Genomic DNA, 26,817 nt, shown 5'->3' on the forward strand with positions numbered 1-26,817 from the left:
CTTATTTAATAAACTCGTTTTTCGTGCAATTAAAAGCCTAAAACAGGAGAATATTGCTTTCTTGGTCACCATCAATAAGAAGAAAGCTATCTGAAAGAGTGGAATTGGGGCAGCAGGGCTAATGTCACACGTATCTTGTAAATTAGAAATATCTCCTGTTAAAACCATTTATTCTTTTAATTTTGAAAATGTTTTTATTTATTTTTGAGAGAGAGAGAGCGAGCATGAGCGGGGGAGGGGCAGAGAGAGAGGGAGACACAGAATCTGAAGCAGATCCAGGCTGACGCAGGGCTTGAACTTGTGACGTATGAGATCATGACCTGAGCCAAAGTTGGACGCTTAACCAACTGAGCCACCCAGGTGCCTCCAAACCATTTATTCTATAAGAGGTCTGGAAATAAATTTCAAATTCAGTTTTATCCCCAGTGCTTGGTATACAGCTTGTACATAGGGGTTGTTCAGTAACTATCTGAGGAATAAATAGATTATTAGAAATTTAAAAAAATTTGTTGAGTGCCTCCACTTTGCCCAAATATGTTCTAAGCTCTTAGGTTATATCAGTAGACAAAGCAAACAAACATAATCTGTTCTCATTAGCTTCCTTTAAATTTTTACCATTGTGTAAGGAGAGTGAGTGCAATTTGATTTTTTTGAGCAATATAGTTTTAAAATTGATTTTATTTTTTTAGAACGGTTTTAGATTTACAGCAAAAAAGTTCAGAAAGTTCCCATGTGCCTCATACTCAGTTTCTCCTTTTGTTAATATCATATGCTAGTGCAATACATTTGTTATAATTAATGAACCAATATTAATACATTATTAACTAATGCCAATAGTTTATTTAGATTTCCCTAGTTATTTAGTGTCCTTTTCCTGTTCCAGGAGTCAATCCAGGATACCACATTACATTTAATCATCATGTCTCTTAGGGTCCTCTTGGCTGTAACAGTTTTTCAGATTTTCCTTGTTTCTGATGACATTGACAGTTTTGAGGAGTGCTGGTCAAGTATTTTGTAGGATGCTGCACTATTGGAATTTGTCTGATGTTTTCCTCATGATCAGACTGGGGTTATGGGTTATTAGGAGGGAGACCATAGAGGTAAAGTGACATTTTTATCACATCATGTCAAGGGTACATACTATCAACATGATTTATGACTGTTGATGTTGACCCTTGGTCACTTCGCTGATGTAGTATTTGTCAGTTTTCTCCCCTGGAAAGCTGCTCTTTCTACCCCCTTTCCGTACTGTATGCTTTCGAAAGAAACCACTATATGCAGCCCACATAAGCACTGGGTATCATGCCCTCCTCCTTTGAAGGTAGAGCATCTACAAAAATTATTTTGAGTTCTGCAATGAAGATTTGTTTTGTCTCTGATTTATTAATTTATTCAATTGTTATATATATATCACTAGGGACTACTCATGGATATTCATGTTATACTTTATGCTATAATTCAATACTACTTTATTTATTATGTTGTTCAAATTGTTCTAGTTTTGGTCATTGGGAGCTCTTTAAGTTTCTCCTATGGTCCTTTTTTTTTCTTTTGTCAGAAAAATTGTAACCATTTTAATTTTGACTGGCCACATCTTGATGTACTCTTAACAGCACTAAAACTTTAAAAAACATGTCTTTACCAATTTAATAAAAGGAAAATATATGTGTGTTTGTTATTTATTGCTGTAAAACAAATCCAAAACTTAGTGGCTTGAAGCAACATGACTTATTCTTTCTCCTATCTCTGTGGGTTGACTGGACTCGAGTGGACAGTTCATCTACTCGTGGTATGGCATGGGCTCACTCATGTAGGTGCTTCTTTGACATATCTGCATCTGTGTGCATGTGTGTATGTGTGTGTATGTTAGCACTTTCTTACTCTCTGACACTATAAAATGTTCCAAGATCATCTTGTATGTTTCTTGCCCCACTTTTAGAGTTGGCCATTCCTGTAAGGAGCCCTAATTCCTTTCATGGGAGAATGGTATTAGAAACCAAGATCTGAGCACTAGGTATGCTTGTTGCTACAAGGGTGTCATTTCTTTTATGCTTGCTCAGATAGCAGAAAAACCAATTTTACTTCAAACACTGTTAAATAGGTTAAATAGCACCCCTCAAAATTCATGTTCACCCACTGGAAACATCAGAATGCAACCCTATTTGGAAATATGGTCTTTGCAGATGTAATTAAGATAAAGATCAAGATGATTGGACTGTGGTGGGCCCTAAATTCAACAAGAGGGTCCTTATAAGAGATAGAAAAGGACACATGGAGGCACAGAGAAGACCATGTGCAGAGATTAGGGTTATGCTGCCACAAGCCAAAGAAAGCCAGAAGCTGGAAGAGGCAGGAAGAGATTCTCCCCTAAACCCTTTGGAGTGAATGTGGCCCTATGAAAACATCAATTTTGGACTTCTGGACTCCAGAGCTGCAAGAGAAATAAACTTCTGTTTTTTAAGCTACCAAGTTTGTGGTACTTTATTATGACTACCTTAGCCAGGGAACACAGGCAAAGATGGTATTTCTATGTCTCCATCCAAGCTTGCATGCAGCCGAGAACTACATGTGGGGAGGCTAAGAGGAGAAAGAGGAGGCAACTTGTTGGAAGCAGGGATGCAGAATGGAAGTTCTGGTTGGTACTGTACTTCTTCTCTCAACAGTCTGGGTTTCTAGGTTTCCCAGGTGAAGTGAATAATGAGAAACTGTGTCATGATGCTCTCTTTCTGTGCCTTCATACAGACACTGTACTAGGTTCTGACACTGGGTTGTGAGGGAGTAGGAGAGTAATATTTATTGAGTGTCTAACACAAGTTAGGCACTTTGCACAGGCCCTCATCTCATTCTAACAAGAACCCTGTAAAGGAGGCACTATTATTACCATGTTTTATAGATGAGAAAACAGAGTTGGAGAAGTTAAGCACCTGACCCAGAGTTATTTAGTTATGTTGCAAAGTAATCTCACCTTAAATTCCTGTGATGCTTTTCTATTATGCCACCTCAAATTTCAACCTTTTTTTGTTTGTTTTAGCATGATGATCACTTTATCTGAATTATTTCTTATAATTATGTTTTTTCTTTAGGGATGCTCCTGTCTTGACATTGATTGATATATTTAAAAATATTTTATTTTACAATTGATACATCTTTATTGCTGAGAAAAATAAGTCACAAAAGTCCTAAGCAAGCACTTTTTAAAAAGTAAACTCTGCCCCCAAAGTGGGGCTCGAACTCATGACCCCAAGATCCGCTCTACCGACTGAGCCAGTCAGGTGCCCCCTAGGCAGACACTTTTAAACCTACCATACAGAGATGATAAAACTTTATAAATAAAAAAATGTGATTTTATGTGATTAAATTATATATTTTTATTTTTAATCTACTCTTGAAAAAATTTTTTTCACTTGAAAGTCTCATGAGTGTTTGATGTATCTTTCCCCCCCCTCTTTTTTATTACCTTTGGTGACCACTTTGGTTTGGATCTTTACTGCCTTTTAAGGGACAATCTCAAAAATGTCTTCACTGGCTTTCCCAGTCATTTCTTGCTTGATTCCTTTCCTGCTTAGACAAACAAACATCCACAAAGACCACAAACCTGAGAAAGACTATTCATGATCCAATCTCATCTGCTTTGTCAGCCCCATCCTTCACTTCCTTCTCTGTGTGTGCCCCTGCATACTGCATTATTTTCTGCTAATTGGATGTGCCATGTGCCCTTTCTTGTCAGAAACTTTGTTTATGCAGTCTCTTTCACTCAGGGTATGTCCTTTCGTCCATCTCTACTCATGAAAACTTTTTAAGGTTCAGCTCAAAAGCCATCTTGTCCTTGAAGTCTCCCGTAGGTCTTTCAGCTCAATCATCTCTTTTCTTCCTCTGCCTTGAGGTCCTTTACCTAGAGGAGATGTTATATGTCCTAAATGAAAAGTTCCTTGAAGGCTGTGTTCTGTCTTCATCACTGTGTATCTCTTGAGCATTACATTATTAGTATCTTGTTTAATGTTTGGTGAATGAATACATGAGATAGATACGTACATAGATACATACATGATAGATAGATAGATAGATAGATAGATTGATTGATTGATGAGAGGGGAGACATTGATGATGCATACAAAATTAACTTAATGCTAAAACTTTACACACAAAAAACTAATGATACTGTAATTCTAGGCCTCACTACATTTTCAAGGTGTGGGATAATTAAGCAAATCAAAGAAAATGCACATACCACTCAGTTAAGTTACCTTGCAATTATTTCTATTTTTGCATTGAAAAGAATGAGTTGCCATTAAAATGATTTGGATGTTATTACAATAATGCACAGAGAAAGTGGGGAAATGAAAACATTCATAATGGTTTGAATGGAATTTATATTTATAATGACTACCAATTTGCACTAGGAGATACTAAAGGCATATTATGTCACTTTAATTTGGCTTTTGAGGAAGATTGGGAGGTGGCTGAGGAATTAAATAATGGAACAAACCAAAACAGAATATAACCACGGTAGACTCATGTCCTTCCAGGGGAAAGCTTGTACTCAGCATGGAGCTGCATCAGATCTCAATTCAGAGAAGCTTAGGGCTCCTGTAGTGTTTCCCTCTTCAAAGCCTTGTGCAAACATGAACGAAGTTAATCTAATTAACTTATTAGCTTTTTAAGCTAGTGGTACCAATTAGTCACCTCATCAGACTCTGGCTCGGGTCTCATTGCACAGTGCTTAGCTATAAAGGGGCTTTCATCAAAACCCCCAGGAGTGTAACACATGGCATTTGCGTGTGTTTTCCAGAGAATGGCAAAAAGAGCCATGTGCAAGGCAATTACAGGGAACCCTCTCTGGGAAAACCTTAATCACAAGGACCATTCTCATCACCTCTTTTTAGAAAGGAAATCACATATTAGGTTTCATTCCTAGAAGTATGAACCCTTCCCTTAACCTGAGTCCAGAGAGTGATTATAAATCTTAGACTTAAATTCCTGGATGCTTATTGGGGGAGAAAGCCCCACAGGCAACAGGGAATCATAGAGGGTCTGGCAGTTTGGGTGGCATTTTTTTTTAAAGAGGGAGAAAAGGGGATTCAAGCAGAGTGCAATGAGAATAGTGATCCCAAAATACAGCCCTCAAGGAAGACTTCCAGAGAGACAATGGGGAAGGAATAAATAAAAAGAAAGTTATAAATTCATCTATTTGCTCTTCCCTGACCCTTGCTTTTACTCCTCTTCACTGCAACTACCCTGGGAAAGGCACAATACTTTCCCCTGTCACAATATTGAGAAAAATTGAAACGGGGAAGAAAGACCACCAGATGCTTTATTGTCTTAGACGTTTCCACATAATTAGCTGGGGATAAAGGGCCTCTGCATGGTTTCATTGCATTGAATGAACTTGGATATTGCTACACAGTAGTGTGTTTTATGATTCATGCTCTGTTATCCTGTGGCTTTTTGAAAACTGCCAGCTACTTTATCACTGCCGGCCAAGCCTGGGCCCACCACTTAAAATGCAGCAATGCAAAGTTAACTGTGCATGACAGATGTCCATGAAATTGTTTAACACACACATACACGCTCACACAGAGCACAAAGCTGGCTCCGGCCCTCTTAGGAGTCTTGCTGGCTCAATGTCCCTATTAAACATAAATAAAAAGTATAGGGCTAGGAAAGAAAGAAAAATTCATGAAATGACAAAAAAGAGAACACATTTTGGACTCGGGTTACATTGGATGTATTTAAAATCTCAAAAGGCCCTTGAAAAATTTAGAAATAATGAAGTCACAAGAGAAACAAAGGCCTGGGGGTATGCAGGGGTTAGGTTAGGAAATTGGTATTTGAAATTATCTTCTTTTTTCTCTAAACTGATATCACCAAGACATTACTGTCTCCTCCTTTTTTCTCCAGTCCTTCGTGCCATGGAAAGCAATCTCTCAGTATGGCCCTCACTTGCTTTCTCTCTTGACACCCATATCCTAACCCTCCCATCCTGTAAGTTCTCTGTATCTTATATTTCAACTCTATTGCACATTCCCCTCTTCCTTCTTATACCAGGTCCTTTTATACTTTCAGCTTTTGAAAAAGGAATGTCCTTTTACAGCAGGAAAGTGCTTTTCCTGGGAAATGACTCACTCTCCATTCTACTTTTTGTAGAACGTTTTTTATATGGTGACACACACTGAAATGTAGCATTTTATGTGAGTGCCTGTCTCCCTCAAGATTTGAAGCTCTTGAGTGCAGGGGTTGTGACCTACTCATCTTTGTCTGTCAGAGCTCATTGTAGCAGCTAAAATAAGGTTGGTACTCAACCAATGTCCAGTGGACAGTGAAGTTACATGGGAGCTAAGTCCAGACTTTGCCAGGGTAGGTGGGTGAGATGGAAGCTTCTAGTAGTTTCCTTGACTGAGGCTTCCTTCACTTTTGTTTTGTGGGGGTTACTTTTTGGCAGTGACATGTCCTAATTCTTAGAAAACTCTGAGGAAAAATGTTTCAGGAATGGAGATCACTTAGGGAAGATAAGGAACTCAAAGGTTAGGTTAGTAAAGATTGAGGTAATTCAGGGTAGAGAAAAGTCCCAACTCCACACAATCCTGTTCCAGGGAAGTTTGTGAAAGGACACCCCATTTTTTTTACAATGGCATGCCATGCTCATATGTTTTACCATTTCTCTCAAACTTTAGTCACCCTTATTACTTCACCCTGGGGTGTGTCTTAGCTCAAGCTGCCCTAACAAAATATCACAGACTGGGTGGCTTAAACAACAGAAATGTATTTCTCACAGTTCTGGAGGCTGCTAGTTCAAGATCAAAATGCCAACAAGGTAGGGATGCTTGGGTGACTCATTCAGTTAACCATCTGACTCTTGAATTTGGCTCAGGTCATGATCTCACAGTTCATGGGATTGAGCCCTGCATCAAGCTGTGCGGGGTCAGTTGCAGAGCTTGTTTGGTATTCTCTCTCTCTCAAAATAATTAATTAATTAATTAATTAAAAAATTAAAACAAAAAGATGCCAACATGGTAGCTTTCATACCGAGGCATCTTTTCTTGGCTTTTAGGTGGTCGCCATCTTGCAATGTGCTCACATGACCTCTTCTTTGTGTGTATGGGGAGATTGAGCTCACTCTCTGATGTCTCTTCTTTTAAAGACACCAATCTTATTGGATGAGGGAGGGCCCTATCCTTATGACCCCATTTAGCCTTAATTATTTACTTAGAGGTCCCGTTTCCAAATATAGTCACATTGAGGGTTAGGGATTCAACATATGAATTTGAGAGGGACATAAACATTCAATTCATAATAGGGTGAAATCTTTAAATTATGGTTAAAGGTTTTGGCTGATTAAATAAAGCTTCAAGGGGCACCTGGGTGGCTCAGTCAGTTGAGCGTCTGACTTCAGCTCAGGTCATGATCTCATAGTGTGTGAGTTTGAGCCCCACATTGGGCTTTTTGCTGACAGCTCAGAGCCTGGAGCCTGCTTTGGATTCTGTGTCTCCCTCTGTCTCTGCCCCTCCCAGCTCATGTTCTGTCTGTCTCTCTCTCTCTCTTAAAAATAAATAAATCAAACTTTAAAAAATAAAGCTCCATGTAGAATCTCATGTATTAGCCAAGGGGTTGGGGCATAGAGACTTTCTTCAGTAATTCTCATATCATACCAGGGAAGCTGTATGTAGCTCATCCTGGCTGTCTTGGCATTTCCCACCTTATACCTTCTCTTCTCCCTCATTCCCAGAGCTGGTTTCTCTTGTCACCTTCAGTCCCCTACAGAGAAGCAAAAGCTTCGTGCTTCTGAACACTGGTGCTTCAGGTTTGGGTTTTGCAACTTTCTTTCTTATACTTTATTCTGTTGATCACAGTTTACCCATCCTTTGTTTTATTCAGTTGGGAACATGTATTCCTTACTCATGTGATTATTGGTGGAAGTGAATGCTAAAAACTTCATTGTAATGTACTCCAGGGGTTACAGGTTTGCATTATTTATTTATTTATTTTGGATAATAGCTTATAACTTTTTGTAGAGAAGGGACTCCAATGAGGGAAGTGTTAAGCACCAGAACAGGACTCTACATGAGTTTGTTAGAGATGGGGAGATGAAAAGGAGAATTAAACCAGTAGGCAGCCATTTTTTGTGTCCATGCAGAGGACTCTGCTCTTTTCTAAAACTCTTTGGCATTCACAACCAATCAACAACAACCAAAAAATGCCCTCATAGAAAAAGGCAAGGGGATCTACTCATGGTGTTGGAATAGAAACATGGGATACCATATACTATATCATATACTATAAATAAGCTGCAGTCAGAGTCTCTGGAGTTTTTTGATATAAAACAAAAGGAAAGAACACACTGTAGAAATAAAATGAGAAAAAAAAATCAGTGAAATTTCCATTGTGAGGATTTTGAGTTTTCATTCTCCATTTTCCCTCCCTCTTTTCCCTTATGACATTAAAGAGAAAGGCAACTTCCCCTTAGCTGGCTGATGGCCAGCAGTCAGGCTATGGGGCTCTGGGTGGTAGGACACATAACCTCAGCTCTCCTCCTTCCTGAAAGCTGGATTTCAGCAAAGCTTTGCAATGGAGTTGAGTCTTTTGTGCTCTGGCAGGCTAATCCATACTTTACAAAGAGTCTCTTGATAAGTCGGGTTACTCCTGTATCCAGGAACCACAACTCAGAGAGAAGGGGGCTCATAGACCTCTTTCTCCCAAATCCAAGTGGTTAATTTCTATGTTTTTGTTGACAAATCCCTGTGTTTATATATTGTTGTTGTTTATGAGAGTCTAATTAGCCTCAAAAAAAATGAATATGCTTCCCATAATGTTGTCATTTTAATGTGGAGTTGTTTAATTTGCCTCGTAAAATACTTTAGTTTTCTTAAAAACTAATCTGTTTTTAAGATTGTGCACCAAAGGATTGTTAATGTTTCTGTGTAACTAGAAATACCTGAAGAAAAAAGAAAAAATCAAAACTTTTTTTAACTTTTACAACATTCACCACCTCCTCACTTAATATATTCCTTATCATTATTAAAGGAATCAAACGCTGTTTCCTTATAAAGCTGTCTACTCCTCTGGAGAAGCATAACCTATCTCTCACTAGGGTGCCACTTAAATCTTGAGGAGAGTAAAGAAAACGTGTGAGGACCCCAGATCTGCATGTTTTCACATCTCTATTGTGGATATGTGGGAATCGTGTGTGTGTGTGTGTGGGGGGGGGGGGGGGTGACTGTGTATTGCATGTGTGAATTGTGCGTGTGGACTGTGCGTATTTTGTGCATGTGTGGAGACTGTGGGTGTGCGTGGGCTGGGTGTGAGTGTGGGGATTGTGTGTGTGTGTGTGTGTGTGCATGTGTGGACTGTGGGTGGCCTGCTCAACATTTTGGTGGATGTTTCATTCCCACCCCTTTTACTACGACCCTGGTCAGACCACTTTTATGCCCGTGACAGCTTCATGAAGCACAAAACATGGAGCAATACATGGCATGAAATTGGCAACAAAGCCGAGCAAAAGGAGGAACAATTCTCTGGCAGGATGTGTTCACAATATGGCTGATTGGATCTGGAAGCAGATGCCAGCAGCGGGTATTGTCCTGGTGACTGAAAAGACATGACCCCTGAGAAACCGAAGACAAGGAGGCTCTCCTCCCGAACCAAGGGGGAGGGGAGAAGAGGTGAAACCAATGAATAAATCAGGCAATGAAAACCAGGGAGAAAAGAAAATGCTAACGAGGACTTTTTATGGGGAAAAGGGGGCAGTTCAGTATGCAATCGCTCCCGCTCCCCAGCTAGCTGAACACTTTCTCAGACAATGGCTTTTTAACAGATGGGAGACCCAGTGAAAGAAGCCAACTTTTGCGCAGTGGAGAATCCCTGTTTGTTTAGTCTGCTGCTGGGCAGGTGTCTGGAGAAAGGCGATCCAGCAGGTTAAGTGCCTTGGTGCCAGTTTAATACAGAGCAGCCAAGATGTCAGAGGCGACTGGTTTTATTGGGGGAGGACTGCGCTTCTTATAATGGTTTGTGAAATTCTGAAGAAAGGAAGCGGACTGGAAGTTGCCTCCTGAAGTGCCAGCCCTCTCTCCCTCTCCCCTCCCCCCTGCTTGCTCTCTCACCTCTCTCTCACCAGCCCTGGGGCCAAAAAACTTGTTGAAGAGCTGTCCATCAAGTGAAGGATGAGGAGGGATGGGAATACCACACAGCCTGCATTCTCAAACCAAATATCATATTTCCAAACACTTTAAACACATAAAGGCAATTAAGTGCATTTAAAAGTGGGATGTAATCTTATTTTCATCAAGTGGGCTCTCTGAAATTTTACTGTGCTAGAGAGGCTTTGCATTATCCAGCAGACTCCAGAACCATTTAGGCTCCATCACTGCACTAGAAGTTTTTGTGTTGGCTTCCAGTAGTGTTGGGCTCTGTGGACTGGGTTGCAGATTTTGAAAAGGATACACTGGGGATATGGCTGGGGAGTCTGCAGACCTACTCTTACAGCTCATTGGCCTTGCTCTTCCAGAGATTTTCAAGAAGGTGAATGTACTTTTTCAGAGATGAGCTAACTCTTGCAGAAGAAAAGTGTGTGTGTGTGTGTGTGTGTGTGTGTGTGAGAGAGAGAGAGAGAGAGAGAGAGAGAGAGAGAGAGAGAGAGAGTTTTGCTTGTAAAGAGGAAAAGTTCAGAAGATTTCCCCTCATTACAGAGAGTGCATGTAATAGAAGCCAAAGGAATATCTGTGTGAGGAATCTGGGGTTTGGTTTTCAGCCTTAATTATATTGTGAGGAGGACATGTTCAAGGTGAATGAAGGATCTGGGTTGGGTGGGTGGCAGGGATATTATTCCCTTTGATTTGTGAGACATGGATTGTATGAGACGGGAACACAAAGCCCACCCATCTCCTTACCCCTTGCTACCAGCTAATTCTCATGAATCAGTAGTTTATTCACCATTTTCAATCACTTTATTCCTAATGTAACAAAGGCATTATCATGTGGGCTGGTATTTGCCTCACTCTGAGACATGATTCACCAGGGTTGGAAGCTTATAACTCAAAGCGACTCTGGTCGCAGTCCTCCATAAGGCAGGGCTTGGCCATTCATGAGACAAAGAGCACTTTGAAAAGATCGAGAGAATAGTCATTGGAAATTGTAAAAGACAGAAAACTTCTCATTACATGTTAATAATAGAGTTTAATACTTTGTTTCTGTGCAATCTCATGAAATTCATTTTATTTTATAAGAATTTTTAAAAGGATTAGCTTCTTTTTGCATAAAGTTATCAGCTTGCTGTTAATAGCTTTAAAATATGCTGAATGTTTTTGACATGAAAATCAAGTATCTTATTATCGCTGTTATCAAGAACATTTAGTGAGCATCTCCTATGTACAAAGAGCTGGGTTGAAGAGTCACAGGACAGAACCCTGTCCCAAGGTATTTTGATAGTCTGTCCCAATGAATCATTTTTTCATGTCTTTGCAGTGGTTTAGCTATCACAAAACAGCATGTCTAAGTTTGAAGGGAGTTGGGGTACCAAAGGGGACAAGAATACTGGGACATTTGGTGCACTATTCTGTGCATCTTTTAATGCCATCCCTAAATAACACTGATGATGACAAAATTACAACTGTCATGTATTGGAAACATACAATATAAAAGGACTGTGCTGAGTGCTTTAAATTATTATTAAATTCCCCTAGCTACTCTATGTGGTTTCTGCTCATATTATTCCCATTTTATACATGGAGTCTGAGCTTAGCGAGTTTAAGAAACCGTAGTCTTTTAAGAAGTGGCACTGCTTGGATTTAAGCACAGTCCTGTCTGACTTCAAAGCCATATTCCTAACCATTTTGTCCTGTTGCTTAGTTCTGCAAATACATAAGAATGTATTTATTTGTGTAAAACTTATTTGTTGGATATCTACTATTTGAAAACAAAGTATATAAAATCTTGGCAAGATTTTATTTAAGAAATAAGTCTTAGGAGGGTCTTGTGGTGAAATACAAAGTGATCAAATCTTTTTTAGAAATTATTTATTTGAAGTCAAGTTAGTTAACATACATTGTTGTATGGGTTTCAGGACACAGTAATTAAATCTTTATGTACCTTGTCAAATATATGAACCTTGGATGATGGGAGACAAAAAACATCAATAACTTTCAATAACTACATTCCATTTCCAGTTATCTGTGTCTAAGAGTTTCGCAGAATTATTCAGAGTGTTGACAATGTGTGCTTTTACTAACTCCATCAATAAAGCAATGACATAGAAGTCTATTTCACTTTGTTTATTATTTTAAAGACTGCATGTTAAGAGGTAGAGTAAGGGTTATTAATGGTTACTATTGAAATGCCAAAATCAAACTAATGCTGAAATCCTCAAGGTTGGCCCTATCATCAAGCACCAGCCTGACTCTGCATTCATAAAGGGGTTTTTAGTAGAAATGAGAGGTTTCAGGTAGTACTTGTCATTCCCTTGAAGATCTTCAATCAGTGACCTCTCCGTGGTTCCTGTATCTCATCTGACATTCATATTCAGTATAAAAGTAATTCCACCAGAATTAAAAGTTATTTTAGATTTACATTAAAAAAAACGCAGAAATGGAGTCTCCTGCTATCTTTGTTAAGTGTTTGTTGGGCTGTGGTTGTATAGTTCTTAACCAGTATGAAGATGAGGGGGACCCAGAAAGGAAACTAGTGTTCTTGTGTAAACGTCAGTTCAAACAAGAATGCTCAGGTCAAATCTCTGGGTTACGAACCAAAATTTGGAAATCAATGATTTTAAGGTTCCATTCAATTAAGGTCCAGCTTGAGAAAAAAACTTGATCTTTACAATCTTAACTCCATTCTGTTACATAGCAGGGATTTACACAGATGCTTCTATTGGTGCTTTGTAAGTATTTATTAAATATTTGTTGAAAGAAAATGAATATACATCTTTCCTTCCATTAGTCGACTGTATGCTACTTGAAAGCATAGACCAGCTTATTCTCTTTTTTGCTTTCAGCCATCTGCTGCATACTACATGCTCAATACATATTTGTTGAATGAATACATTTATTAACCCATTTTACAGACAAGGAAACCAAGACAGAGAAAGGTTAAATAACTAGTCTTGTCATGCAGCTAGCAAGTGGTGGGGAGAGTCAGGATTGGAATCCTGGTTTTAGAGCAGGAGTTCTTAGCCATAATGATAACGTGTGGCTAATTAAAGATGTCCACAAATTCTTTGAGATTTTTCTCATTTTGAGTTGAGATCTTTGCCTTCCTCTCTTTGAATTTGGGTCAGTTATGCAACTGCTTTGATCAACAGAATATGTAGGAGATAATACTATCACAACTTCTAGGCCTAGGCTGGGCCATGTAAAAAGTCTTACTACCCTGAGACAGCCATATTGGAGAGGACTCACATAGGTGCCCCAGCAGTGACCAGCCTTCCAGCTGTCTCCACTAAGGTACTAGACATGCACGTGAAGTTATCTAGTCCAGCTCCTCTGCCAGCTGAGTACCGCTGAGTAACCTCTGTCAGCTTCCAGTTGAGTCCTGAATTCCTGACCCATGAAATTGTGAGATACTAAAAAAACACTTTAACAGTAATGACAGTGACACCACCACCATCATCAAGGATGTTATTGAAGTCACTAAGCTTTTGGTAGTTTGTTATATACGGCAGTAGGTAACTAGTAAGGAAGTCTGTAATTGAATGGAAAGGTATGGAATTCCACAAACCTCAAGATGAAAGAACATCTGTGTGAGGAAAGAAAGAGATAAAGAGAATTACTATTGTTGTTGGAAGTTACTATAAACTGCTTGGTCATATAGGTGACACAGATCATGCTTTCCTGACACAAAGACAAAATAGAGTAAGGATGAATGACTCATTCCATAAAAGTGAAGTATGTGTGTAAAACTGGACTTACTTTGCTAATAATTTAGTCACTTAAGTGGTAGAGGATGTAACAGAAAACTGACCCTTAACTTCAGGTTTCTACTTGGATATCTAACAGGTGTCTCAAATTTAGCATATCCAGCATAGAACTCAAGTTTTCCACTTTATCTTTTCTGGACTACTTCTTCAGCATTACACATCTCAATATATGATAGTTTCTCAGGTTCAAAACTTTGGGGTTTTGACTCTGCCCATATCCAATATTCAATCCACCTGCAGTTTTATCTATATTGCCTTCAAATTTATAGCAACTCTATGGGAAAGCAACAGGTTTTGTGTGAATAAAAACAAAGAGTTCCATGGTCAATTATAGTTGAAAAATTGATGAAGTCCTTTGTTGTAAGATTTTTTTAAAAAAAAGAATGTAGAGCTACTACAGTTTAGGATAATGTACTTTATGACTCAGGCAATGTTTCCTCCCCCCAAAATTATTTGACCAGTATTAATGTTACATGGAACAAACTTGGAGAAAAGCTGTTCTGGCATCATATATCCTGTATTCAGTAAAGCATTTAATAGTTTCTGTGATACTGTTGTGGAAATGGAAGAGAAATGTGGGATGCATGAGAATATTGTCAGGTGGGTTTACTTCTAGTCGAAACAAAAACATTCAGGGGGTGCCTGGGTGGCTCAGTCAGTTAAGCGACCGGCTTCAGCTGAGGACAAAAACATTTATGGAAAGTGATAAAGAGACCTCTTCAGTAGAGAGATATTTTTTTTTTTATGGCAATGGCATCAGTTAATATTTTAATCACCATATTAAATGGCAATATGGAAATTTAGCAAGTTTGTGAATACTCACAAAGTTGGGTGAGCTAGCCAATACATTGGGTAGATTCAAAACCTTTTCTTTAGATTGGAATGTAAAACTTGAAAGCATCAAATGATATTGTACAGGCATAGTAGAAAAAAAAATCTACATACTTAATTTTCAAGAAAGATATATTGATTAACTATAAGATCGAGATAGATTTGGCCTGACAGTGGAAAACACAAGTTTGTATGGTTGCAAAAAAAATGCTTATGCAATATTAATCTCTATTTATGGAGAAGTCTAGATAAACAGACCTGATAAATAAGTATGCATATATCGTAAACTCGCTCAAGGCAAAATTTTATGTCATCTGTTAATGCAGAAGCCTCATCACTTTTAGACAGTCATGCTATTTTTTTGTTTCTCTCTAGTCAATGACCGCCCCTGTTCTGAAGCCTTGACATTTCCCCTTCCCTCAAGTTCTTTCCTCATACCTTTTTACTTTCTCTTTACTTCCTCTTCTCTCTTACTCAGGGTACATCAACTACTGTAAAAGCCACACACTTGTCTGTATTAATCAGCGTAGGTATTGGCTCTAATATAAAGCCCTCAAATTTCAGTGTATTAAAATAATGAGGTAACTTTTTATCCACACAATAATTTAATGCAAGTGTTCCTTGTTGGGTAGATATCCTACTTCCTTACCTAACTTCTGAGCCCAATATATCTACCAAAATTCTACAATTAATTATTGAGCAGATAGTTCACAGAAGGGGTAAAGTACATTTATTCTAATATTTCTAGCATTCAGCAAAGTGACAGGCATTCATTCATTGATTTAACAAATATTTATTGAGTGCCAACTTTGCATTAGCCAGTGTCCTCAGCCCTGGCAAAGCTGATAAGACAGAAAATGTTACAGTTTTCATGGAGTTTGTATTATTGTGGGGAAAGACAGATAATAAACACATAATCAATGAACAAGATAATAATAGGGCTCTGAAGAAAATACACCTGAGGGATGTGATGGAGCTTGTGCATGTGGGAGCTACTTCAGATTGATAGACCCTTTTGAAAATATGAGACTTTAATTGAAACCTGTCAAGATGAAGCTGCCTCTACAAAGATCTGGTGAGAGGGTGTACCAAGCAGAGCAAGGAGTGGATGCAAAGGATCCAAGCAGGAATCAGCTTGGTGTATTCTAGTAACTGGACAAGGATAGAAGATAGGAGATGAATTTATAGAAGTAATGGGGGTTGGGTTATTATAGAGCCACACTGGAAGTACTGAGGAATTTGGATTTTATTCTGAATGTGAATAGAAGTCAAATGAGGGTTTTCAGCAGGGAGTGATATGACCTAATTTACTTTTTTCCAAGTTGGCTCTGGCTCATGCATGGAGACGAGATTCTGAAGAGGACCAGAGCAGAAGGAGGGAAATCAGCAGAAGCAGGAGTTGCAGTAATGCAGGTAAAAGACTATGGACCTGGTTGAGGATGATAACAGTGGAAATGCATAGAAATGGACAGATGTGGGCTATGTTTTAGAGTGAGAATTGGCAGGAATAGATTTAGATTTGCCAGTGACCATCTGGATGAATGGTGGTGACACTTACTGAGATGGTGAAGACCTAATTTGAATAGGCCAACTTTGAGGTACCAATTAAATATGCAAGTGGAATTATCAAACAGGCAGGTGGATGTACTGTCTGAAGTATAGGGGAAAGACTAGAACTGGAGGTATCAGGTTTGGGTCATTCACCTCTTTGTAAGATGGCCACGGCAGTCCGTCACATCCCTGTCAAATGGGTACAAAAGAGTCTCCCATACTTTGTCTGTTTCCAAGAAAGAGGAAAGTTTGTCAGACTTATCCTCATACTCATTGACTAGAGTTGCATCACATGACTGTGCCTAAGCCAGCCATTGACAAAAGGAATGGGCTAACCATAGTGGGCTTGGTTAATCAGAACTAGCCCTTAGACTGAGGGTGGAGCCAGCTTTTCCCAATATCTAAGGCAATATGGAGGTGGGTGGATGTGTGGACAAATCAAGGGAAGGAGAAAAGATGGGACAGATATTAGGGGTCAACCAACATTCTTGTTAAAGTCCAGTTCCGTTTTCTCATTATTAAACAGGACAGTGCATTACCTCACAGAGTATGTGTGATCTTAACTGAGTCAATGGTATGAAAGCTTTGTAAACCATAAAACAGTATAAAATAGTTAGTTTGAATCAGACTGTTCCTAACATTGCTCCATTTCTCTGTTTTACTCAAGGGTTGCTGGTGTTCTGGCAGTATTTGTTATTATGTTGCTTAAGTGTTTCTTTCAAAGGCTTAAGAAATGAATTGAGGATGAAACATAAGTTTAGCTGCCCTTAACATGTTTCCTTTCATCAGTAGACATGTGTTTCCATCAGTAGACATATGTTTTTCCCTTACCATGTGTCACTAATGTTTTTGTCCTTTCTTGTATCCAACACATGAAACATGGAATTATTTTCAAACTTATGAGAAGGAAGTTCATCAGTAAGATCCTGCTGAACTCTCTGAGGCATTCATTTGCCCTTTGGTAGAGAGCAACACATAAGAAAGTGACTTACCTGAACTTGGCTGCTGGCAGAGTTGAAATGATCATTTCTCAATTATTAAGAGCCTAAAAGGTAGTAGGTGCTGATCAGAACATATAATAAATGTCACCCCTGATCTAGAATACAGGAATTATCAGTTCCAATTATAGGTTTAATGTACACTGTATTCTACTTGCTTTCAAACATTTTTATATAGATATTAACATATCACAAGTGCTTTTAGGGCAAGGCACATGGCTATATTGTGTACCAACATTTTGTTTTTAGCTATTTGTTCATTTACAAGCATTTGTTGTGTGTCTAACATATGCTAGACCCTGTACTAGGATTTTAAATAAAATAAATATGATCTTTTATTCTTATATTTTATGGGGCATACCCATTAGGAAGGAAGTTAGTAATTACACTAATAATCAGGTATGCATCTGACACTTGTGAGGCCTGGGGCAAAAGGACAAGTGGATCCCATGTATCAAATATTTAAATACTTAATAGTGATGAGCTCTGACATTTGTCCAGTTCATGTTTTCTTCTGGAACCTCAAAGCTCACACCCTGGAGAGTTTCCTTGCAACATGGAGGCTAAAGGAGGCTTGCTCTCTTCCAAGTCAGTCCTGCTACTTGTGACCCTGAGTGGCAACAAGAAGCGTCTGGCAAAGGGCAAGAAAGAAGGTGGTCTGTGTCCCGGTTGGTGGACTGAATCAGACACTGACATAGGAACAGACATTGTCCAGGTGCTGGGAACTGGGCTGGGAGGTCTCATGAGTCACTTTCTCATCCCCTTTTAGGCAGTTGTAGAGGAGAGAGATGGAGTGCAGTCTTCTGGGAAACTCTGTCTGCTTGGGGTGTTCTGGGGCAACAACTTCAAACAAAGGGGACTTCTACTATCTATTTCCCAGAGCAGAGGCTGAGATTTTCTTCTTCCTCAATTGACACAGGCTCCTTTGTTCTCAACCAGGCATGGTGCAGCTTGCTCAGGACATCCCTCCATAATTCACTCAAAAGTAGACTGAACTCTCAACCATCTTTTTTGGAGGCTAAAAAAAAATTGTGTTCATTTTGATATCTGTGATATGTGTGGTTCTCTAAAGCAAGGGGCCTACGACAGAATCCCTCTTGCCTGGGTTTAAGTGTAGTTTGCCGGTAATCTTACACATACATATGTAGCTACAAGCCATGATAAGGGCTATGAAGGAAGAAGACAGAGGGCTAGGAGGAAGTGTGTACAGGAATGGCCATTTAGAGGAGTGGTGTGTGTGGTGTAGGTCAGGGAAGGCCTCCTGGAGAAAGTTTTAGGTAAGGCTGAGACTAGAGTGTAGGCTGACATTAACACCAAATCTGAGCAATGTTCTCAAGTTAGCTAATACATTTCATGGAAAGTTAGACTGCAACTCAAGTTCTTACAAAATGTAATCTTCATGTTTACTATTTTTTTATGAAAGTAATAACTCTTCATTACAAATCAAGTAATATAGATCTATAAGGTTAAAAAAATGACTATTTCCTGTAAAACCACCTCTCAGGAGATTTGAAATTAATACTGTGATTTAATTTTCTCCTAGTTTTTTTCTCATACATATACACTAATTTTTTATGTGCATATACAAATAATCACTTATTATTTTGTATCTTTCACTGCTCCAAGGTGGAGCCCTTTGTTCACTTTCATGGTACCCACCAGTTGACCAGTCACCTACTTTCCAGTTCCCGCAGTAGGATCCATAGGGGACTGAACATGTCCAATTTGTATTCCTTTCTATGGGTAAACATAATGTAGATAATTAATTACACCTAAAGCTAAGATCCATATAGTTTCTGTGTCATTTATGCATTAACCTGTCTTCTGGCTGTGGTGTGAAATCTAATAGGTTGGAATGAGTGCAACTCAGTTATTGTTTCTTTCCCTAATTTCCCATCATACCATCATCATCATCATCATCATCATCATCATCATCATCATCATTTGTTTCCCTTTTATTTTCAAATGATGCCTGAGGTTGCAGTGCTTATTCCTCTTTTAATGCCTGGAGACCATCTTCTTTCTCTTTATATTTGTAAACGCACTTGAGGCCAGTTCTGTGAGATACGGTCTACACCAAATCATGAACTCTCTCTTGGTCTTATTAGCTGTTGTTGTCTATGTTGTTTCTAGGACTGAATTTATAGAGTCCTAAACCTATATTCAGTTTTTGGTTTTGTTGTTTACTGATGGCGTGAACTTGGACAGGCAATTTCACTTCTCAGTGTTCTCCTTGTAACACAGAATATCAGAGTTCACTCTGACCTCCCCTTAGGGCTACTGAAAGATTACACTGAGATGAAGTGTGTGAAAGATCTTTGTGAGCTGTAAAGTTTGTACTAATATTTTCTGGAATAAATTTCTGTTTAACTGAGAAATCACTACTTCTCTCTGCTCTTTTAATGACCATGTCCATAGTCATTCCCTAGAAAGTATGTCCTGAATCAAACAAGACAGAGGATAGAATAGTGTGCCCATTTTATTTCCTTCAACATGAATATACTTTCTTTTAAATATGGAAAAGTTTTACATATGTATAGTTTTATATGTAGCATCCTTTATTTTAGTATATAGCCTAACACTTATAAATAACCACCATACAATTATTTCTCAATTTCAAACATTCCTTCTCTGTGGAAATTCTGATGGTAAGATGAAGGGAACATGCATTTATAATGAGTAGGCAGCTGACTTTTTTTATGGTTGATATAGAATTATGGTCTATTATCTATAGTTTGTTGCAAATAATGCCTAGGAAAGGTTTTAGGTGATTCATTAGGTGGTAATTTAAGTCCCTGCATATTATTATTGTTAATTAATGATAATAAAAACAACCCAAACGTTGGCATAGGGAGAGGTGACATCAAGTTTGATAGACTTTCTTGAGAAGGTTCCAAACACCACATAGATTTGGGGTTTTGTTTGAGCAGCTTTGTTGACCACTTTCATAATCCTGAAGCTGAAGCCAAGATGAGTTATTACTCATTTAATGTGTAGGCTGTTTCCCACCCCCCACCCCTAATTGTAAATTATACAATCTCAACCTCTATAGCCAGCAATATCTGACTTTATTGCTTTCCATTTTATGAAAATTAATTACAGCTCACATTCTGACACTGAAATTAAGGAGTAAGCACTAAATCTTATACACAACAATAGGAAATTAAGAGAACATTCTTTATTATCAGAATAAAGGGGGTGCTTTTTCTTCTCTTAAGGCACTGGACTATGAGATAAAATCAGATTTAAACAAGCATTGCTCCTCCTTAACTTGTGTCACTGCAACATGAAAGACAAAATAGAATTATGATATTTTAATTTAAAAAAAACTACAACTCTTTCTATTTTGTCCTGAGGGACATTGTTTTGTGATAGCATGGTAGGCTATGGAACTCTGTCCCTGTAGGCACTGTCTTAGTAGGGAGCCAGGAGATGTAGGAGGTGAGACAACTCATCTCTGTACCGATAATGGACCAAATTCACTGGATTCTATGAATTCCTCCAAAAGAAAAAATAATTTTGTAGAGAAAACTATAAGTATAAATAGCAAAGAGATTGAGATGTGTATACGAGTAAATGTGCCCCCTTGTGCTGGTATCATCCTTTGGCCACAGTTTTCACAAGAGCAGCAATTATATATACTATCCAACTTTATAAGTATTTCACAGTTAGTAAAGTATTTTCAAATACACATTTTATTTAGTAATCACAGTAATCCACTGAGAAAATTATTTTGTTTACTTATTTATTTTTATTGAAGTTTACACAAAATTACCTTAGGTTCAAGTTTACAACAGTGATTCGACAAATTTATATATTATGCCATGCTTACCATAAGTGTGGCTACCATCTGTCACCGTACATTGCTATTACAGTACCACTGATTATATTCCCTGTGCTGTAGCTTCTATCCCCGTGACGTATTCATTCCATAACTGGAAGCCTGGATCTCCCACTCCCCTTCACCCATTTTGCCCATCCACCCACCCCCTTTCCCTCTGGCAACCATCAGTTTGTGCTCTGTAATTATGTGCTCTGTATCAGTCTGTTGCTTTTTGTTTGTTTATTCACTTGTTTTGTTTTTTTAGATTCCATGTATAAGTGAAATCATATGTTGTTTGTCTTTCTCTGCCTTACTTCACTTGGCATAATGTACTCTAGGTTCATTCATGTCGTCACAAATAGCAAGATCTCATTCATTTTTATGGCTGAGGAATGTTCCATTATACACACACGCGCGCGCGCGCGCACACGCACACACACACACACACACACACACACACACACACACAATACATTTTCATTCATCAGCAGACACTTAGATTGCTTCCATATCTTGGCTATTGTAAATAATGCTGCAATAAGTATAGGAGTGCATATATCTTTTTGAATTAGTATTTTCATTTTCTTAGGATAAATGCCTAGTGGTGGAATAACTGGATCATATGGTACTTCTATTTTTTATTTTTTGAGGAACCTTCATACTGTTTTCCACAGTGACTGAACCCATTTCCATTTCTACCACTAGTACTAGAGGGTTCATTTTTTTCCATATTCTTGCCAAACACTTGTTATTTCTTGTCTTTTGATTCTAGGCATTCTGACAGGTGTGAGGTGATACCTCAGTGTGGTTTTGATTAGCATTTCCCTGATGATTAGTGATGTTGAGCATCTTTTCATGTGTCATGAGAAAGTTAAAGACAGAAGGGGTCAGAAACCTATTTACTTCTTCTCCCCTGTCCTTAGCTACATTCTTTGAGGCACTTCTGTGGCAATCCATGGAGCATAGTTTGAAAACCGATTGCATAAAATTTAAAGTGTTCAATAAATGTTCAAACAGCATTCACTGAGCCCTCCCTGTATACAACCACATAGTAACTGAGAAAGTTCTGTCCTTTCCTGCCACTGACCTAGTCTCTTTCTGATAATAAACAGAAGCATGTCTTTGAGAGACTCTAAAATAAGCATAGCACTGGCATCTGTTTTTGCTTCCTTAGCTAAAAACTAAATGTGAGACTAAAAATCTTTGACGGGTTTTATTGCCACCATTATGAGGTATGCTGCATTAGATATTTACACAATTTAGGGCGGTGCTTTTGTGTGTGTTGAAATTTATCAGTACTGTATCTTGATACTCTTATTCAGAGATATCTTGATAGTTACTGCCCCCAAAAGTCAATGTTACTATATTTCACCCCTACATTTCAAGTGGTAGTAACTACAGGTTTTCTTGCCATGTGGCTGATCATCCATGTGACCCTCCCACTGGAAAATACCATGTATTATAATGTTTTTGAGCTTCCAAGTTTTGAATAACATATTTCTCCCCCTCATCAACATTCATTGACATACATCCAATATTTTGGATAAATGGTATGAGTCAAAGATTATGCCTAGATACCATCAAATGACCTCAGTTCTGACTCCATATCAGAATTACAGTAGCTACTGTCCTTTATGAGTCTATGGATTTAAATTTCATTTCATTAATCTAAGTAAATCCATTATTTTCATGGAATGTCTACCATGTGTCAAATGCTATGCTAGCTGCTGAGGTAAAGCAGTGAACAGAAGAGACACACACTGTCCTCTGTGAGTTTATAGTCTGGTGAGGTAGCCATATTAATAAACAGAGAGCTACTTGTGGTTAATGTGAGAAATCTTTTGAAACAACATAGGGTCCTAAGTCAAGACTTTGAAGAGGAATTTAATTCAGTCTTAGGAAGTGACATTAAAGGACTTGGTGTTAGATAAAGATAAAAATGGTAGGTATTGGGAAGGAACTTTTGGAATAGCAGAATATGGGGCTAGCTAAGTCCCTTTCTCAAAAATCAATGATAGAAATGGAAGAAACTTTCAAAAAATAACAATTTATTAAGGACTCTAGAAACTTAGAAACATTTGTTCAAGAAAAACAACAAAATCTTAAATAACGGTGGGGTTTTAGCTCTTCAGCTCTATTGGTATAGAAGTTTACCAGAGTAGGGTAAGAGGTAAGAACTACTTGAAGAGGCTGACTTGATTTGGAGCAGGTACATGCCCTGAGGCATTGTAAGCAGTAGCAATCTCAGTGGCAAACAGTCAGAAAATTCCAGCTTCACAGCTAGCTTGGTGTTGTCATTGAGGTGGGGTAAGCAATAGACATGCACACTAGCGAGAAATTCAGCAGGGAGATCTAGGTAAATAAGGTAGCCATAGTGAGCCTTAAACTCTCACATAGCTTGGGTGGTTTTGAAGGGTGTATGCTTGTAAAAGGCTATGCACATTCCCAAGAGAGACTAGAGAGGGCCTAGTTATCTAATGCCCCCTACCTCAACGTGAGGCCTAGAAAATGCACAGGGGAGAATGGGAAAGCCCAGAAAAAGCAAAAGCAGGATAAATGACTGAGCTTTTAAAGTAATTTCTCTTTATTGATGTTTTTTATTTGATGAGTCATTATTGTCATGCCTTCCTGTAAATTTTTTCCCAGCTTCATCAAAGCACAATTGACAAATAAAAATTATACAAAGTATGTTTTCTGATGCAGTGGTACTAAATTAGAAATCGATAACTGAAAGAAATTTTGGGAGGGTAGGAATCTATGAAAAATTAAAAAAGAAACACATCTAGGTGTTCAAAACATAGGCGTGGGCTGCAGGAAGATTGGCAGCCTCACTCACATCAAGCAAAGCTGCTGTGGGGTGACTTTTGCGATGTTGCTAAGAAGGCAACTGTTTTATACAGTTTCTATGGAGTGGGACACACAGGTGGTGAATGGGTCCTTGCTGCTTGACCCTGCGGGCCTGGAGGCAGAGGAGCCAGGATCCTGCCCCATGGCTGTCATCCTGCAGCCCGAGAAGTGCACTGTGTTCCAGTGCACATGGTGTGCTATGCTGTGCTCGCTGATTCTGCACCTCTCCTGGGACCTGTTGCAGTCCCTTGGATCTGTAGTTTTCTATAGAGTCACAAATGACATGGTATGGGAGGCTCCCTTCCTAGTTGGCACTGAGGGTTGGTTCAAAGGGAGCACTTACAACCTCGTATTCTGTATTACCTGTGGGACTCCCATTGGTTTCCATTTGTATTCTACCCATGCTGCCCTGGCTGCTGTCACAGTGACAAAATGATGTGCTCTTAAAAACAAAAGTCACAGTAAATGAATCTGAGGTAGATATTCACAACTTTCTACCAGAAATTGTTGCAGAGCTGAAAGAGAAGATAATGTTAATGCATGCTCATTTAAATTCACTGATAATTCTGAAGGAAGTAACTCCCGACTAGCCCAAGCCAGAAAACTGATCCAGAATCAAAACTTAAGTATGGGGTCAGGCCTAATTGCAATCTTCAACAGCAGGCACTGTTTGATCAATTTTCAAGAAAGATTGGCTTCAAGAATGGATGGGAAATGGGGTTTATTATTATTACCTCTGCGTTGATTTTCTAAATGATTTGTGAAGCTGTTTTTAGAAGATGAAAAGCTTAGAAGCCTCTGTCCAGGTTTTATAACTATTTGCCTTAAGAACTTATTTTAGCTTGTCATTTTCATAAATACTTATTTCTGAAAACATCTTTTATTGCAAATTCAGGTTAAGAGGCAATGTCTTGCCAATGCTCTCATTTAAAGATGCACCGTTGTTATGACAATAGAGTTGTATTTAATGTTGAAAAATAAAGGAAATGCAGCTACAGAACTCATGGGTCAAAGAAGAAGTCACAAGGGAAATTAGAAAATAATATGAATTGAATGAAAATGGAAACACAATTATGGGATTGCTAAAACAGTGTTCAGAGGAAATTTTTATAGTGTTAAACACCCATATTAGTAATGAAGAAAGATCTCAAAAAAATAACCTAAGGGACTAGAAAAAGAACAGAGCCAACTAAACCTAAAGCAAGTTGAAGGGAGGAAATAAAACATATATCAAAAAATGGAAAACATAAAAACAATAGAAGACATCAGTGAAACCAAAAGTTGGTTTTTTTGGTAAGAAAAAATTTTTAAAAATTGCCAAACTTTTATAGAGACTCGGCAAGCAAAAAAGAAAACTCAAAGTCAGGAATTAAAGAGGGGACACCATTACTGTCCTCACAGAAATGACAGTTTGTGAGTTTCTAAAAATGGGTCCATTTCTTACAGATTGCCCAGTTTGCTGGCATATAGTTTTCTTAGTGTTCTCTTATAATTGTTTGTATTTCTGTGGTGATGGTTGTGATATCCCCTATTTCATTTGTGATTTTTATATGTTTGGATCCTTTCTATTTTCTTTTTGATAAGTCTGGCTAAAGGCTTATCTGTTTTGTTAATTCTTTCAAAGAACCAGCTCTTTGTTTTGTTGATCTGTTCTACTATTTTTTTGTATGTGTTTGTTTCTATATCATTTATTTCTACCCTACTCTTTATGATTTCCTTCTGCTGGCTTTAGGCTTTATTTGCTGTTCCTTTTGTAACTCCTTTACGTGTAAGTTTATGTTGTATATTTGGGACTTTCTTGAGATAAGCCTGAATTGCAATATACTTCCCTTTTAGGACTGCCTTTGCTGCATCCCAAAGGTTTTGGACTGTCATGTTTTCATTTTCAGTGGCTTCCGTGTATTTTTTAAATTTCTTCTTTAATTTCCTGGTTAACCCATTCATTCTTTAGTAGGATGTTCTTTAACTTCCATGTATTTGAGGGCTTTACAAATTTTTTCTTTTGTTTGACTTCAAGTTTTATAGTGCTGTGATCTGAAAATATGTATGATATGATTTTGATATTTTTGTACTTGTTGAGGGCTGATTTGTGACCCAGTATGTGAAATATTTTGGAGAATGTTCTGTGTACACTTGAAAAGAATATATTTTGCCGCTTTAAGATGAAATATTATGAATACATCTGTTAAGTTCATCTGGTACAGTGTGTCATTCAGAGCCATTGTTTTCTTGTGGATTTTCTGCTTAGATGATCTGTCCATTGTTGTAAGTGGGGTATTAAAGTCTCCTACTATTATGGTATTATTATAAATGGGTTTCTTTATGTTTGTGATTAATTGATTTATATATTTGGGTGCTCCTAAATTGGTAGCATAAATATTTATACTTGTTAGATCTTTTTGATGAATAGACCCCTTAATTGTGATATAACGCCCTTCTTCATCTCTTGTTAGTCTTTGTTTTAAAATCTAGTTTGTCTGAGATAAATATGGCTACGTTAGCTTTCTTTTGATGTCTATTAGCATGATAGATGGTTCTCCATCCCCTGCCTTTCAATCTGAAGGTGTCTTTGGGTCTAAAATGAGGCTCTTATAGGCAGCATATCAATGGATCTTGCTTTTTTGTTTTTTGGTTTTTTTAAATCAATTTTGATACCCTATGTCTTTTGATTGGAGCATTTAGTCCATTTACATTCAGAGTGATTACTGAAAGATATGAATTTAGTGCCACTGTGTTACCTGTAGAGTTGGTGTTTCTGTTGATGCTCTCTGGTCCTTTCTAGTCTTTTTTGCTTTTCGTTTTCTTTTTCCATCCACTTAAAGAGTCTCCCTTAAAATGTCTTGTAGGACTGAACTCCTTTAGGTTTT

General features: G+C 38.2%; 1 pseudogene; it reads left to right on the plus strand.

Moving 5' to 3' along the window:
• The first annotated feature begins 23,972 nt into the window (after positions 1-23,972).
• On the plus strand, positions 23,973-24,558 carry LOC109274957 (protein Mis18-beta-like; annotated as a pseudogene).
• Positions 24,559-26,817: the final 2,259 nt, after the last annotated feature.

This window comes from Panthera pardus, unplaced genomic scaffold (genome assembly GCF_024362965.1).
Source record: "Panthera pardus isolate Hobbes unplaced genomic scaffold, ASM2436296v1 HiC_scaffold_13, whole genome shotgun sequence".
Lineage (NCBI taxonomy): Eukaryota > Metazoa > Chordata > Mammalia > Carnivora > Felidae > Panthera > Panthera pardus.